The following is a 17,957-nucleotide window of genomic DNA, read 5'->3' on the forward strand; positions in this document are numbered from 1 at the left end:
CAGACTGCAAGGTCTTTAACCGAATGTTAAACAACCCGTTAAACATACAGACAAAAACTTACCTGAACAATGCAGGATTGTTGTATAGTGGTCTTTATATAATGTTAGAAAATGACAGCGAGAACCATCTGAAATATCTACTTAAAGTTTTACTTTCTCCTCTCGATGACCTAAGGAGGGCGTTTAAAAAGACTTCAGATAAACATTTGTGCCGGTATTGATAGTTTTGTGTTTGGGCTGGGATTTGTGTGTCTGATTATTATAGAATTCAGTGGGTTCTCCACAATCACAAATCAGTCTCATTAGTAGAAGAAACCGAGGAATATGCAGAATTTCACAGCGAAGTTCTACAGAGGTACTCAAAAGATTTGAGTTGCATTTCAAAGAGGGCAACCACTCCAGCAGGGGACCTTTAGTATGCTGTTGGATTGACCTTCAGTCCAAATGTGATCTAGATTTGGATTTTCAAAAAGCATTCGATAAGATGCCACAAAAGAGGTTACTACAGAAAATTAGCACTCATAGGATTGGGGGTAATATATTAGCATGGATTAACGATTGGTTAATTGACAGAAAACAAAGAGTGGGAATAAACGGGAATTTTTTCGGGTTGGCAGGCTGTAACTAGTGGGGTACTGCAAGGATCAGTGCTTGGAACTCAGCTATTTACAATCTAAATTAATGCCTGAAGGGACTTAGCGTAACACATCCAAGATTGCTGATGATACAATGTTAGGTGGGAAAGTAAGCTGTGAGGAGGACACAAAGGCTGCAGAGAGATATAGACAGGTTGACTGAGTGGGCAAGAACATGGCAAATAGAATACAATGTGGGGAAGGGTGAAGTTATCCACTTTGGTAGGAAAAACAAAAATGCAGAATATTTTTTGAATGGTGAGAGATTGGGAAATGTTTGCATTCAGAGGGACCTGGGTGTCCCTGTACACGAATCACAGAAGGTTAGCACGCAGGTACAGCAAGCAATTAGGAAAGCAACTGATATGTTAGCTTTTGTTACAAAGGGATTGGAGTATAAGAGTAAAGAGGTCTTACTACAACTATACAGGGCATTGGTGAGGCCACACCTGGAGTACTGTGTACAGTACCTAAGGAAAGACATAGTTGCTTTAGAGGGAGTTCAACGAAGATTCACTAGGCTGGTTCCTGGGAAGAGGGTGTTGCCCTATGAGGAGAGATTGAGTAGACAAGGCCTATATTCCCCAGAGTTTAGGAAAATGAGAGGTGATCTAATTGAAACATATACAATACTTAACGGGCTTGACAGGGTAATGCTGAGAAAATCTGTCCCCTGGCTTGGGATTCTATAACACGGGGTCACAGTCTCAGAATAAGGGGTCAGTCATTTAGGACTGAGATGAGGAGAAATTTCTTCACTCAACGGGTTGTGAATTTTGGAATTCTCTACCCTAGAGAGCTGTGAATGCTCAGTTCTTGAGTACATTCAAGACAGAGGTCGATAATTTTTTGTGAACTTAGGGAATTAAAGGATATTGGAATAGTGCAGGAAGGTCAATTGAGGAAGAAGATCAGCCATAAATGGCGGAGCAGGCTCGAAGGGCCAAATGGCCGACTCCTGCTCCTAATTCTTACGTTCTCATGTTCTTTTGTTGCTTAGAACAACGGGTGCCTGCTCTATGGGTATTTAGTTCTTATTGTTGAATTGTGAGGGACAGTTCAGTACAGTGATTCGGCTCATTTCCTTTACTTTGTTTAGTTCTTGTTAGATTGTGAGTGACGGTTCATTACAGCGATTCAGCTCTTGTCCCTTGCTCTCTTTAATTTTTTCTGCATTGGTTGATTATGTTCCAAAATACAATTTTAAACACATTGGTACACTCAATATTTGAATATATTTCCATTGTTTATAAAGTGAGTGCCAATAGACGTTCAATCCACAAATCATGTCACCTTTTAGTGAGCGCGTGTCCAATGAATGATCTCTGTAGTTTTTGCTCTTGGCTTATCTCAACTGTGTGCTGTTGAACACCAGCTCTGATAATTCCTCTTTTATTCAATGCAGCAGAATGATACTGAATTTTGACATGCAATTAACTATGGCATCGCATCATCTTCCTCTCACCTTCTCTCGAATTTAAGCATTCCGAAAGGACTGTTCCGTCCATGACACCCTGCTCCACTCTTCCATCACCCACAACTTCACTAATGGTTCACTAATGGCGTTTAGGAAAGGAAATCTGCCTTCCTTACCTGGTCTGGCCTATTTGTGACTCAAGACCCACAGCGACGTGGTTGACTCTTAACTGTCCTCTGAAATGGCCTAACAAGCCATTCAGTTGGAACAAACCGCTACGAGGCACATTAATAAGAATGAAACCAGACGGACCACCCGGCATCGACCTCGGCACAGGCTACGGACACAGCGCTGGTACACCCAGCCCAGTCGACTCTGCAAAGCCCTCCTCACCAGCATCTGGGTACTTGTGCCAAAATTGGCAGAATTGTCCCACAGACTACTCAAGCAACATAGTCCTACTCAAAGAATCATACCTTTCAGCCAATGTCCCAAACTCCTCCATCACCATCCCTGGGCTTGTCCTGTCCCATCGGCAGGGCAGACCTACCAGGTGTGGTGGCACAGTGGTATACAGTCGGGAAAGAGAAGTCCTGGGAGTCCTCAACATTGACTCCGGACCCCATGAAGTCTCATGGCTTCAGGTCAAGCATAGGCAAGGAAACCTCCTGCTGATTACCACCTAGTGCCCTCCCTCAGCTGTTGAATCAGTACTCCTCAATGTTGAACAACACTTGGAAGAAGCACTGAGAGTAGCAAGGGCACAAAACATACTCTGGGTCGGGGATTTCGATATCCATCAGCAAGATAGGCTCGGTAGCACCACTTGACCGAGCTTTTCGAGTCCTGATGGACATAGCTGTCAGTCTGCTCCTGCAACAGTTGGTGAGAGAACCAACAGAAGGGAGAAATCTACTTGAACTCGTCCTCACCAATCTACCAGTCCCAGATGCATCTGTCCATGACAGTATTGGTAGCAGTGATCACCGCACAGTCATTGTGGAGATGAAATCCCACCTTGACACTGCAGACATCCTCCATCGTGTTGTGTGCCACTACCACCGTGTTAAATGGCATAGATTCAGTACAGATCTAGCAGCTCAAAACTGTGATTTCATGAGGCGCTGTGGGCCATCAGCAGCAGCAGAATTGTATTCCACCACAATCTGTAACCTCATGGCCTGGCATATCCCTCACTCTACCATTACCATCAAACCAGGGGACCAACCCTGGTTCAATAAGGAGCGTAGAAAAGCATGCAGGAGCAGCACCAGGCATACGTAAAATGAGGTGCCAACCTGGGGAAGCTACATCATAGGACTACATGCATGCAAAAAAGCGGAAGCAGCATGCTGTAGACAGGGTTAAGCGATCCCACAATCAACAGATCAGATCAAAGCTCTGCAGTCCTGCCTCATCCAATCGTGAATGCTGGGGGATCATTAAACAACTAATGGGAGGAGGAATCTCCATGAATATCTTCATCCTCAATGATGGTGGTGCCTAGCTTGTGAGTGCAAAAGACAAGGTTGAAGCGTTTGCAACCATCTTCAGCCAGAACTGCCGAGTGGATATTACATATCGGCCAAATTCTGAGGTCCACCCAATCACATAAGCCAGTCTTCAGCCAATTCAATTTACTCCACGGGATATCAAGAAACAGCTGAGCACACTGGACACAGCAAAGGCTATGGGCGCCGACAACATCACGGCTCTCATCTGAAGACTTGTGCTCCAGAATTGGCCACATCTCTAGCAGAGCTGTTTCAGTACAGCTACAACAATGTGGAATACTGCCCAGTTATGTCCTGTCCACAAAAAACAGGACAAATCCAATCCAGCCAATTACCGCCCCATCAGTCTAATCTCCATCATTAGCAAAGTGATGGAAGGTGTCATCGACAGTGCTATCCAGTGGCACTTATTAACCAATAACCTGCTCACTGGTCCCCAGTTTGGGTTCCAGCAAAACTACTCGGCTCCTGACCTCATTACAGCCTTTGTCCAAACATGGACAAAGGAACTCAATTCCAGAGGTGAGGTGAGAATGACTGCCCTTGGCATCAATGGTGCATTTAACCGAGTGTGGCATCAAGGAGCCCTAGTAAAAAGGAAGTCAATGGGAATCGGGGGAAACCTCTCCAACTGTCTGGAGTCATACCTAGCACAAAGGAAGATGGTGGTAGGTCAATCATCACAGCCCCAGGACATCGCTTCAGGAGTTCCTCAGGTCAATGTCCTAGGCCCAAACATCTTCAGCTGCTTCATCAATGACCTCCCCTCCAACATAGGTCAAAAATGGAGATGTTCGCTGATGACTGCACCTTGTTCAGCTCCATTCACAACTCCCCAGATAAGGAAGTGGTCCAGGCCCGCATGCAACAAAACCTGGATGGCGTTCAGGCTTAGGCTGATAAGTGGCAGGTATCCTTCGTGCCACAGAAGTGCCAGGTTATGATTATCTCCAGCAAGCGAGAGTCTAACCACCACCCCTTCACATTCAATGACATTACCATCGCTGAATACGGCACCATCAACATCCTGGAGGTCAGAATTGACCAGAAACTTAACTGGACCAGCCAGATAAATACTGTGGCAACAAGAGCAGGTCAGAGGCTAGGTATTCTGCGGTGAGTGTCTTACCTCCTGACTCCCTAATGCATTTCCAGCACCTACAAGGCGAAACTAAGGGGTGTGATGGAATACACTCCACGTGCCTTGATGAGTGCAGCTCCAACAACACGCAAGAAGCTCAACACCATCCAGGACAAAGCAGCCCGTTGGATCGGCACCCCATCCATCACCATAAACAGTCACTCCCTCCACCACCGGCGCACTGTGGCTGCAGTGTGTACCATCTACAAGATGCACTGCAGCAACTCGCCAAGGCTGCGTTGGCAGCACATCCAAACCCGCGACCTCTTCCACCTAGAAGGACAAGGGCAGCAGGCACATGGGAATTCCCCCACCTTCAAGTTCCCCGTCTAAGTCACACATCATTCTGACCTGAAAGTATATCGCCGATTCTTCATTGTCGCTGGGTCAAAATCCTGGAACACCCTCCCTAACAGCATTGTGGGAGTACCTTAACCACACTGGCTGCTACGGTTCAAGAAGGCAGCTCACCACCATCTTCTCCAAGGCAATTAGTGATGGGCAATAAATGCTGGCCTTGCCAGCGAACCCACATCCAATAAACGAATAAGAAAAAAACACCGGCTGCACTTCCCACGGCACCATCCCAAGCAAGCGCAGTAGAGGCAACACCTACCCTTTCACTTCATCCCTTCCTACCGTTCCGGGCACGAAATCCTCCTTCCAGGTGAAACAGCGACTTACTTCTTTCAATTTAGTATACTGCCTTCACTGCTCATGATGCAGTCTCCTCTACATTTGGGTGACCAAACGCAGATTAGGTGATGGTTTTGCTGGACATGTCCATTCAGTCTGCAATCATGACTCTGAGCTTCTGGTCACTTGACATTTTAATTCTCTGTCTCACTCCTACTCTGACCTCTCTGACCATGAGCTACTACGCTGTTCTAATGAAGCTTAATGGAAGCTCGAGGAACAGCACCTCATCTTTCGATGAATTACTTGACAACCATCCGGACTCAACATCGAATTCAACGATTTCAGATCATAGCCACTGCTCCTATTTTTTTGGACAGCATGTGCGGGTAATGAATCTGTTGTCCATTTAAAGACTCCTGCCTTCCACACTATCACAGTAATTTTCTGTTGTTATTCTCCCACTAACTTTCCATACCTTGAGGTGGTTTATATTGTTTGGGGAAATGATGAGGCCACTCTTTCCTTGATGGTAAGCAAATAAATGGGGTAGAGGACCAAAGAGATCTAGGAATATAGATACGTAAATCATTTAATCTATCAACACAATTGGCAAGGTCATAAAGAATCCAATGTGCTGGTTCATTCCTATAGGGAGAGAGTACAAAAGCAGGGAGGTGATTTTAAATTTAGATAGAATCTTGGTTGAAGCATTCTTGTAGAAATGTGTGCAGTTCTGATCTCTATTATATAAAAATGATAATGAAGAACTAGAGAAAATGCAGATAATATTTTCAAGAATATTAGGTGAATTGAGATGAAGCGACTATCAGAAAGATTGGGCAGTCTGGGGCTCTGCACTCAGCAAAGGAAAAGACTAAGAGGAGACATCATAGAGATCTTCAAAATTATGAAGTAATCCGAATGGGTGAATGTGGAGAAACTGCTTTTGCTTGTGGGTGAGTCCAGAACAAAGGAGGAATGAATAAAAAATAACTTCTAACAGATCAGATAAAGCAGTTTGAAGGATTTCTTTTTACACAGACAGCGATGAGAATGAAGAAATAGCTGCCACATGGGGTGTTTGATGCAGATAACATTGATGCATTCAAGGGCAGGCTTGATACTTATATGAGGGAGAAGGTAATAGACGGATATGGGGTATGGTGGGATGAAGTCATTAGACTGGGAGGAGACTTGTGTGGAATATACACACTGGCATTATCCAGTTGCGCCAAATTGCCGTTTTGCTGTCCTATAGATTCTATAAGGTTCTTTATTTTAAATATAATTGTATGTTCCAGTGGTTTCAACCCAGCCCTTGAATCAGTGCACTCTGAAGAAATACTTCCCAAAAATATTTCTATCCAACACAGTCCCCGTCACAAGGATCACGGTACTGAATGATTGTTCATTTATCTTCACTGATGATTTCCTCTTGGTACATTATGTTCCATATAATTTGTTTATTTGGTTACTTATCATACCTGCTAATATATATGTTGTGTCATACAATTTTGGTTACTTTTCAACAGGTTTGTATTGGAGCCCACCCTGCTCTGACTATTATCACTGGCTGTAGTGATTCTACATTCACCCACTGTACAGAGACCTCCATTGCTTATTGCCAATGTTGCTGTATTTAGCCACTGTAAAGCGACACCTTTATTTATTGTCCAGTTTTGTACTGGATCTGACCCTGCTCTGGCTAGAATCACTGTTGCAGTGAAGTTGAATTTACTCGCTGTACAGGGACCCCCAGTGATTATCGCGCAATTTTGCTGCATTAACCCAATGTACAGCGACCCCTTTGTTTATTGCCCAGTTTTGTACTTGAGCTGACCCTGCTGTGGCTATTGTTACTGATTGAAGTGATTCTATATTCACCCACTGTACAGGGAGCCCCACTGATTGTCGCCCAGTGTTGCTGCATTTCCCTACTGTACATTATTAATTGTCCAATTTTGCACTGGTATTGATCCGGCTGTGACTATTATCACTGACTAAAGCGATTCTACATTCACCCATTATCCAGGAACCACCATTGATTCTTTCGCAGTTTGGCTGCATTTATCCACTGTAAAACGATAGTGTGTGTCTGAGCCGTGTCGCTCAACACTGCTTCACAGTCACCGTCCATAAATGGGCTTTGCAAATTTTAAGGGCAACCTGACAAAGATTTGAGGAAGTGTTTTACGATCAATCATGAGACTGTCAGAGAGGCACAGAGCCTACAGGCGCATTTACTGTTAATCAGAAGATGTAAATCTTCACCATCGATGAACTGTACCTGGAAGCAACGTGATTTGTTCCCTGCAAACTAAAAGTCAAGTGTTTTATAAAAGGTGACCACTTGGAATAACCCCAGTGTATAAATAGCCGCTCGCAGTCTGCAGTCCCTCAGAACAGTCGCTGTGTGTTTTGCTGTTCTGTTGAACTGACAGGAAGCACCTGGCGTTGTGGTGATTTGTTGGCTGCTCTCCTGAAATGTTGACATAATGCTGCTGGCCATTTCCTCTCGCAATTTGAACATAGGCTGCATATCACCCAGCAGGTCAATGTGTCAGGGGAAAGCATATCTGTTTCATACTTTAATTCACTGGAAACACATGACAATTAGAGTGCGAAAATAAACTTAACCCTTATCGCAAAGATTGAATCAGAGTACAAAATGACGGTAATCTGTGAACACTTTCCCAAATCTATTACAAAAATTATCAAGTGGTCAGGGTAAATAAACTCTTTCTACGTCCCCATCAATCAGGAAATTCAGGTACAGCAGGAGCAGCATTTCTCCCTATGGGTTTGAAGTGAAATAGAAGAATCCTCAGAAGTTTAGGCTGATTTCTGTAACTCTATATATGTAGTTTACTGAAACATTAACGCTGTAAAGAATCTAGTACAACCAGGGAGCGTGCAGCCTGTATCAATGTAAATGGTTAAGTCTCTGAGAGCCAATCACGAGGAGTGCAACCTTTATCAATGTAAATAATTAATTCACTGTGATCAAATCCAAAAACGGGATCCGAAGGTAGACGGTTGTTTGCGTAAACTGTCCATTGTATCTCAATGAACTTAAATGTGGATCTTATTTCTCCGGGTGTCAAGGTAGATCTGGAGAATGAAAGGAGCTTGAAATCAATAAACGAACACAGCTGAGATGTTACTATAAAGTTCCCTCGAGTCTATAATGATTAATTCACCGGATGTCACATAGAATGAAACGGCAACACACCAGAAATGGACACTTAACTAAAAAAATCCACAACCTGTATTGTCAACCGAGATAAAAATCAGTTATAACAGCGTGAAGCCCTTCATAACTCTGCCGTCCTCTCACTGGTTTCCACTTTGTATCCGGTCCCGATCTGATAGACTGGGCCCCTAGGTGTGTTTTGTAGATATCAAACAGACTTGCAATAGTGTGAGTGTGAGACTTGAGTGATGAGAGTAACCGGTTGTCACAGCAACTTGAAGCACTCGCTCAGAAAGATGGAGGTTGAATATATTTGGGGTCGCTCTCGCGTATTTCAGAGGATCAGTCACCTTCCTTTTATTATGGGAGGCAAATGCAGCACTTTAATTGAAGATGGAGCGACAGAAATAGGAAAAACTTTCAAGCGTGCACATATCGTCACATATCGTTGCATTATCGTCACTTGGACAAAATACGTAAGTTCTCTACCTAACAGCATCATGGGAACATATAATATGAGAAATAGGAGCAGGACTAGGCCATTTGGCCCTTCGAGCCTGCTCCACCATTCAACGAGATCATGGCTGATCTTGTACCTCAACTCCACCTTCCCGCACTATCTCCATATCCCTGAATCCCCTCAGTTACCCCCCAAAAATATCGACCTCTGTCTTGAATATACTCAAAGACTGAGCATGCACAGATTTACAACAGTTTGAGTGAAGAAATTTCTCCTCATCTCAGTCCTAAATGGCCGACCCCTTATTCTGAGACTGTGACAACGTGTTCTAGATTCCCTAGCCATGGGAAACATTTTCTCAGCATTAACCATGTCAAGCTCCTTGAGAATTGTATGTGTTTCAATTAGATCACCTCTCATTCTACCAAACTCTATGGAATATAGGCCTAGTCTACTCAACCACTCCTCATAGGGCAATCCCCTCATCCCAGGAACCAGCCTAGTGAACCTTCGTTGCAATCCCTATAAGGCAAGTAGGATTTTCATTAGGTAAGGAGTGCAGAACTGTACACAATTCTTCAGGAGTGGCCTCGCCAATGCCCTGCATAATTGTACTAAGACTTATTTACTCTTATACTCTAATCCCTTTGTAACAAAAGCTAACATACCATTTGCGTTCCTAATTGCTTGCTCTACCTGCATGAATACTTTCTGTGATTCATGTATAAGGGCACCCAGGTCTCTTTGAATGCAAACATTTCCCAATGTCTCACCATTGAACAATATTCAGCTTTTTTGTTTTTCCTTCATTGTATTCCATTTCCCATGTTGTTTCTTACTCAGTCAACCTGTTATATCACTCTTCAAACTCTGCTTCCTCCTTACCTCTTAATTTCCCACCTTACCTTGTATCATCAGCAATCTAGGATACGTTACACGCAGTTCCTCCATCTAAGTCATTAATATAGATTTTAAATAGCTGAGCCCAAACACTGATCCTTGCGGTATCCCACTGGTTACAGCCTGCCAACCCAAAACGTTCTATTTATTCCTGCTCTCTGTTTTATGTCCATTAACCAATCCTCAATCCATGCTAATATATTACCCCCAATTCCATGAGTCCTAATACTTTTTAATAACCTCTTGTGTGGCACCTTATCAAATGTTTTGGGATAAGAGGGATCTGTTCCATCGGGGCAGGCTTCATTTGAACCGGGCGGGGACCAGTGTCCTGGCAAATCGAATAACTAGAGCTGTAGATAGGGCTTTAAACTAAATAGTGGGGGGAGGGATATGCTGAGCGTAAATTTAAAAAGTAAAAAAAAAACGAGAAGGCAAAAGTGCAGGGTAGTGATAAGGGTAATGATAACCGGAGTGTGACAGGAAGGGACAGACCGCATACACATAACAGTGCATCAGAAAGAGGGGTCAGAGTAGGGAACAAAGGTAAAAAGACAAAATTAAGAGCTCGATATCTGAACGCACACAGCATTCATAACAAGATAGATGAGTTAACAGCACAAATAGAAATTAATGGGTATGATCTGATAACCATTACAGAGACGTGGTTACAAGGTGACCAATCTGGGAACTGAATATTCAGGTGTATTTGACATTTCGTTAGGATATGCAGAAAGGAAAAGGAGGAAGTGTAGCCCTGTTAATAAGGGATGAGATCAGTAATGAGAAATTATATTGGCTTCGAAGATCATGATGTAGAATCAGATTGGGTGGAGATAAGAAATAATAAGGGTAAGACGTCACTTGAGGTAGTGGTCTACATGCCCTGAAACATTAGCAACACTGGAGGATAGAGGATACATCGAGAAATAATAGAGGCTGGTAAGAAAGGTACGGCTATAATCATCGAAGGTATTGATTTGGACGAAGCAAATTGACAAAGGTAGACTTGAGGAAGTGTTCTTAGCGTGTATAACAGATGGTTTCGTGGAACAATACTTTGTGCAACCAACCAGGGAGAAGACTATTTTAGATCTGGTAATGTGTAATCAGGCTGGATTAATTATCTCGAAGTGAAGGGTCCGCTTGAGAAGAGTGATCATAGCATGGTAGAATTTAAAATTCAGTTTGAGGGCGAAATAGCTAGGTCTCAAACTAGTGTCCTACACGTAAAGAAAGGTAATTAAAAAGGCATGAACGCAGACTTGGTTAAAGTGGACAGGGAAAATATATTACAGGGTAAGACTATAGAACAGTAGTGGCAAACATTTAAGGAGATATTTCATAACTCTCAGCAAAGATATATTCCAGAGAGAAAGAAAGTCTCTAAGAGAAGGATGAACCATCCGTGGCTAACTAAGGAAGTAAAGAATAGTACCACATTTAAAACAAAAGCAATCGATGTTGCAAAGAATAGTGGAAGGCCAGATGATTGGGAAATTTTAAAAACCAGCAAAGGATGGCTAAAAAAATGAGAAAGGGAGAGAAGGTAAGCTAGCAAGAAATATAAAAACAGACAGCAAGAGCTTCTACAGGTGAATAAAAAGGAAAAGAGTAGCTATAGTAAATGTTGGTCCCCTAGAGGATGAGTCTGCGGAATTAATAATGGCAAACAGGGGAATGGTGGAGACTTTCAACAAATATTTTTTATCAGTCTTCACGGTAGAAGACACTAAAAGCATCCCAATAATGGATAATCAAGGGGCTATTGGGGTGAGAGGGGATCCTAAAACAATCACTATCACTGGAGAGAAAGTACTAGGCAAACTAATGGGACTAAAGGTGGACAAGTCCCCTGGACCCGATGGCCTGCATCCTAGAGTCTAAAAAGAGGTGGCTGCAGAGATAGTGTATGCATTGGTTGTAATTTACCAAAATTCCCTGGATTCTAGAGAGGTCCCAGTGGACTGGAAAGCCACAAACGTAACGCTGCCATTTAAGAAAGGAAGGAGGCAGAAATCAGGCAACTATCGACCAGTTAGACTAACATTTGTCATTGGAACAATGCTGGAGTCCATCATCAAGGAAGTCGTAGCAGGACATTTAGAAAATAATAATATAGTCAAGCAGAGTCAGCATGGTTTTATGAAAGGAAAATCATTTTTGACAAATTTGCTGGAATTCTTTGAGGATGTAACGGGCAGCGTGAATAAAGGGGAACCAGTAGATGTCAAGTATTTGGATTTCCAGAAGGCATTCGATAAGGTGCCACATTAAAGGTTACTATACAAGATAAGAGCTCTCGGGGTTGGGGGTAATATATTAGCATGGATAGAGAATTGGCTAACTAACAGAAATCAGAGTCGGGATAAATGGGTCATTTTCAGGTAAACAATAGCTAATGGGGTGCCACAGGGTTCACTGCTGGGGCCTCAACTATTTACAATCTATATTAATGACTTGGATGAAGGGACCGAGTGTACTGTAGACAAATTTGCTGATGATACAAAGATAGGTGGGAAGGCATATTGTTTGGAGGACGCATAGAATCTCCAAAGGGATATAGATAGGCTAAGTGAATGGGCAGGAATCTGGCAGATGGAGTATAATGTGGGATAATGCGAGGTTATCAACTTTGGTAGGAAAAATAAAATGAAAATTACTATTTAAATGGGGAGAGATTACAGAATTCTGAGGTTAAGAGGGATCTGGGGGTCCTTGTACATGAATCACAAAAAGTTAGCATGCAGGTTCAGCAAATAATTAGCAAGGCAAATGGAGTGTTGGCCTTTATTGCAAAGGGAATAGAGTATAAAAGTAGGGAAGTCCTGTTACAACTCTATAGGGCGTTGGTGAGAACACACCTGGAGTATTGCATACAGTTTTCGTCTCGTTGTTCAAGGAAGGATATATTTGCACTGGAGGCAGGTCAGAGAAGATTCAGGAGTTTGATTTCGGAGATGAAGGGGTTTGTCTTATGAAGAAAGATTGAGCAGGTTGGGCCGATACTCATTGGAGTTTAGAAGAATGAGAGGTGATCTTATTGAAACATATAAGATTCTGAAGGAGCCTGACAGGGTAGATGCAAAGAGGATGTTTCCCCTCGTGGGGGAATCTAGAACTAGGGGGTATAATTTCAGCTTAATGGGGCACCCGTTTAAAACAGAAATGAGGAGGAATTTCTTCTCTCAGAGGGTCATGAATCTTTTGAATTCTGTGCCCCAGAAAGCTGTGGAGGCTGGGTCATTAATTATATTCAAGGTGGAGATTGACAGATTTTTGAATGGTAAGGAAGTCAAGAGTTCTGGGGAGTGGGAAAGGAAGCGGAGTTGAGGCCAAGATCAGATCAGCCATGAACTTATTGAATGGCGGAGCAGGCTCGAGGGGCCAAATGATCTACTCCTGCTCCTACACCTTATCTCATGTTATGTTCTTATATTTATTGAAAATCCAAATACACTACATCCACTGGTTCCCCCTTATCCATCCTAATAATTACTTCTTCAAAAAACTCTAAAAGATTTGTCAAACACGATTTCCCTTTCATAAAGCCATGTTGATTCTGCCTAATCATATTCCGATTTTCGAAGTGCCCTGTTACCTCGTCCCTAATAAGAGATTCTAGCATTCTGCCTACTACTGACTGCCTAACTGACCTAAAGTTCACCGTTTTTCTCTCCCTCCTTTCTTAAATAGGAGGGTTATGTTTGCTGCCTTCCAATACTTGGGGCTGTTTTAGAATCTAGGGAATTCTGGAAGATTAGTACCAGTGCATTCACTATCTCTGCAGCTACCTCTTTTAAAACCCTAGAATGCAAGTCGTCAGGTCCAGGGGATTTGTTGCCACTTAGTCCCATTAATTTCTCCATTACTTTATCTGTACTTAAATAGATTTCTTTAAGTCCCTCATCCCCTCTAGTCCCTTGGTTCCCAATTATTTCCTGAATTTTGTTTGTTTCTTCTACCGTGAAGACAGATTCAAATATTTGTTTAAGGTCTCTGCCATTTCCTTATTGCCCATTATATTTTCGCCAGTCTCTTCCTCTAATGAGTCCACGCTTACTTTCACTGATCTCTTCCCATTTTGCATACCTACAACACCATTACGGCAATGAATGCAGGGATCAAGACGAAAATGCAGCACCACCTTCAAGGGCATCTAGGAATGGGCAATACTTTGGTCCATAATACCATCACTACCAGTGGTTCAAAGGAAAGGCCCGTCATCACCTTCTTAGGGCAACGAGTGATGGGGGAAATTGGAAATCAGCACGGGAATAAATGGAAAAATGCAGCGAGGAATGATTATGAGACCCCGCCACACACACAAACAAATATGAGCAATGAAGAACAGGAGAATAACCTCTAGTCAATCTAGCATGACCCACGCACTTGTGATACCTTTGTCCCCATAATATATACACTTTCAATCCACCCGCAACGAGGTGATCTCCTGGGAGAGGTGAAAAACGAGGTAAGAGGGTGGCCAATTTTGTGGCAAAAATTCAGAGAATTTCCACTCCGACACCCCTAGCCGATCGATACTAGACCAGCAGATAAGGTTGGCTCTGATAATTCTATACTCTGCCAAAGTTTTGCACAAGGTGATCTCCAGCCCAGCCAAAAAACAGGCCCAGTTCTCGCTTGAAGAAGTCAACGAATCGACGTCCACTGCATGAACCGGCAGACGGTTCCAGATCCCCACTATTCTCTGGGAAATGTTCCAGCTCCTGACATCTAAGCTAGATCTGGCCTTATATAACTTAAAATGTTGACCCATGGTCCTTCCTAACCTATTGAATTGGAACAGCCTGTCAACTCGAACACAATCTATCGTCTTATATACCTCAAATAAATCACCCCTAAATCTATGATCCTCTAGAGTGTAGTGTCCCAGCTCTTTCAGCCTATCTTGATAACTAAAATGCTTCAAACTGGGTATTAATCTTGCGGTTCTCCTTTGCACCCTTTGCAAATGTTCAGAATCTCTCATCATGTGAGGAGACCAAAACTGGACACAGTATTCGAACTGAAGCCTGACCACGGTCATGTACAAGGAAAAAATAGTATGCTTTGTCATAAAATCAATTATCCAATAATTATAGCCAAAACCATATTCGCTCCAGCTATTGCTTCACGTTATCACTCACGATCCTTTAGATCTATGCACTAGAACGCCCAATTTTCTTTCTTTCTCCACCTGCTTTAATGTGTGTCCCTGAACAGCGTACGTACGTTCAGCATTCACGCTGCACACATGCATGACACTGTACATATCCAAGTTAAACATAATTTGCCAGTCGCAAGCCCAATCCGCCAACACATCAAGATCTGCCTGAATCAATCGAGCATCGTTTACAGTCCTGATACTCGCACAATGTAAACACTAGTATCATCTGCAAACTTGCAGGTCAGATCCCCAACACCTACATTTAGATCATTAACAAAAATGGTAAAGACTCTAGATGCCATCTGACCAGCGAGCTGCATCATGTCAAAATGCTATCCTTTGAATTATGCTGAAGTGTTCAATTAGTACAACGAAATACCATGTCAGCTTTAGCTAGCTTCTCTACTTTGGTCATAAACTTTCGGAGATCTGAGCACATTAACAGTTACATCTCTTTCTCTTTCAAACTCTTTCAGTATTATTCCCTGAACATGATCATTTGTGTTGGCCCTACCAACATGCACGACACTACATTTAGCTAAATTAAACACAATTTGCCATTGTGTGACACAATCACCGAGCACATTTGAAACTTGTTTCATTTGTTTGAACTCAGCTACTGCCTTAACCCTTCCACAGATGGTGGTGTCATCTGCAAACGTACTGACCAGACTCCCGACACCACTATCCAGTTCATTAATATAAACAGTGGCGGGCCTAGGACTAATCGCTGGGGGACAAGACTGTAACGTGCCTCCTGGCTGATCCACACACGTTAAACACAACTTTTTTAGGCTGCAGGACTGGAGCCATTCCCGAATCCAGTATTTGAAATTCCTATTGATGCCACAAGAGAGCATAGAAAGCTTCAATAAAATATGAGAGGGACTTGATTTCTGCATCATAGACACGTGCAGCAACTCAGGAACTGGAACATAAGTCCGAATTCCTGTTGGAACTCAGGTGTAAATTCGGTCAAAAAGTTAAATACTGCAGATGCTGGAAATCCAGCGGGCTGGAAACACTGAGGTGGGCAGGCTCAGTATATGGAGAGAGAAACCGAGTTAATGTTTCAGGTAGATTACCTTTCATCAGGCTTCTGCTCCAAGTCAGACATTGGTGACCCTATCGATTCCACCATCAACACAATGATATATCCTCTTAGTAGGACAAGAAACACGATGGATTTCCTGCGGGTCTCCACCTCTGGGTCACAGGAACTCTCCCCACTGCTGTTATCTCGGAGTCTCCTGTGGACCTTGCTGGCCATTGAAATTTATCTGACGTTAAAAGCTTTGGGCAGAATCAGAACTAACCAAAACGGGTAGTAACATGTCAAAGAAATTCGATTGCTGCTCACACTGTGAAACTGAACATGCCTGTTGCATAACAAAAACAGGATTATTATAAAGCCTGTATTCCCGAAAATGTTATTTAAACAGCACAGTAACTGCTCCGAAAATCGCAATCGTCATTAGTTCGGAGCAATATTTCATTTTCAGCTTCTGGAAACAATTGGCTACAAATCGATCAAAGTTGAAAGTGACTATGGAATAGACACAACAGTGTGTGGCTGCAAAAAGCAAGACGGCAATCTGAGTGTGCCTCAGTATCATATCGGTGAGAACCTCGAGTAGATCCGCGGCTGCCATGGCCACCAGGTAGCGAGTGACACTTCCCCGCGACAGGTTCAAAATCATCACTCAGTTAACTGTAAAGATAGACGTCAGAACTGGAGCAAAAGTAACAGTGTGATGAAGTTCGGGGTGAAATGTGCAGCTTTGTTTACTGTATCCAGTGCTGGGATCGAAGAACGGTAGTTAAAGGGGGACCAGTGGAAGTAGTATATTTGGATTTCCAAAAGACATTCGACAAGGTGCCACATAAAAGGTTATTACACGAGATTAGGGCTCATGGGGTTGGTGGTAACCTACTAACATGGATAAAGGATTGGTTAAAGGACAGAAAACAGAGTACAGATAAGCGGATCTTTTTTAGCTTGGTAGGCTGTAACTAGAAAGGTGCCGCAAAGATCAATGTTGGGGCCTGAGCTATTTGCAATCTATAATATTTAGAATATCTAGATGAAAGGACCGAGTGTAATGTATCCAAGTTTGCTGATGGTACAATGCTAGGTGGGATATTAAGCCGTGAGGAGAACACCGAGTCTGCAAAGAGATATAGATAGACTAAGTGAGTGGGCAGTAAGGTGGCAGCTGGAGTATAATGTAGGGAAATGTGAGGTTATTCATTTTGTAGGAAAAATAGAAAAACGGAGTCTTTTTTAAATGGTGACAAATTTTTGGTGTTCAGGGAGATTTGGGTGCCCTCGTGCAGGAAACACAGAAAGCTAGCATGCAGGTACAGCAAGCAATAAGGAAGGCAAATGGCATGTTGGCCTTTAATGCAAGGGGGTTGGTGTATAAAAATAAGGAAGTTTTGCTGAAATTGAACAGGGCCTTGGTGAGACCACACCTGGAGTTCTGTGCACCATTTTGCACTTTATGTAAGGAAGGATATACTTGCCTTGGAGGCGGTGCAACGAAGGTTCACTGGTTTGATTCCTGGGATGAGAGGACCGTCCTATGATGAGTGATTGTGTAGAATGGACCTACACTCTCTTGAGTTTAGAAGAATGAGAGGTGATCTCATTGAAACATACAGGATTCTGAAGGGGGATTGACAGGTTGATGCTGAGAGGTTGTTTCCCCTGGCTGGAGTGTCTAGAACTAGGGGGCATAGTTGAGGCTAAGGGGTCGGTCATTTAAGACCGAAATGAGGATGATTTTTTTCACTCAGAGGGTTGTGAATCTTTGGATTCTCTGCCCCAGAGCGCTCTGAATGCTGAGTCTTTGAGTTTATTCAAGGCTGAGGTCATACATTTTTGG

The sequence above is a fragment of the Somniosus microcephalus genome, chromosome 30 (genome assembly GCF_052327205.1).
Source record: "Somniosus microcephalus isolate GS21.2 chromosome 30, FLI_Smic_1.0, whole genome shotgun sequence".
NCBI lineage: Eukaryota > Metazoa > Chordata > Chondrichthyes > Squaliformes > Somniosidae > Somniosus > Somniosus microcephalus.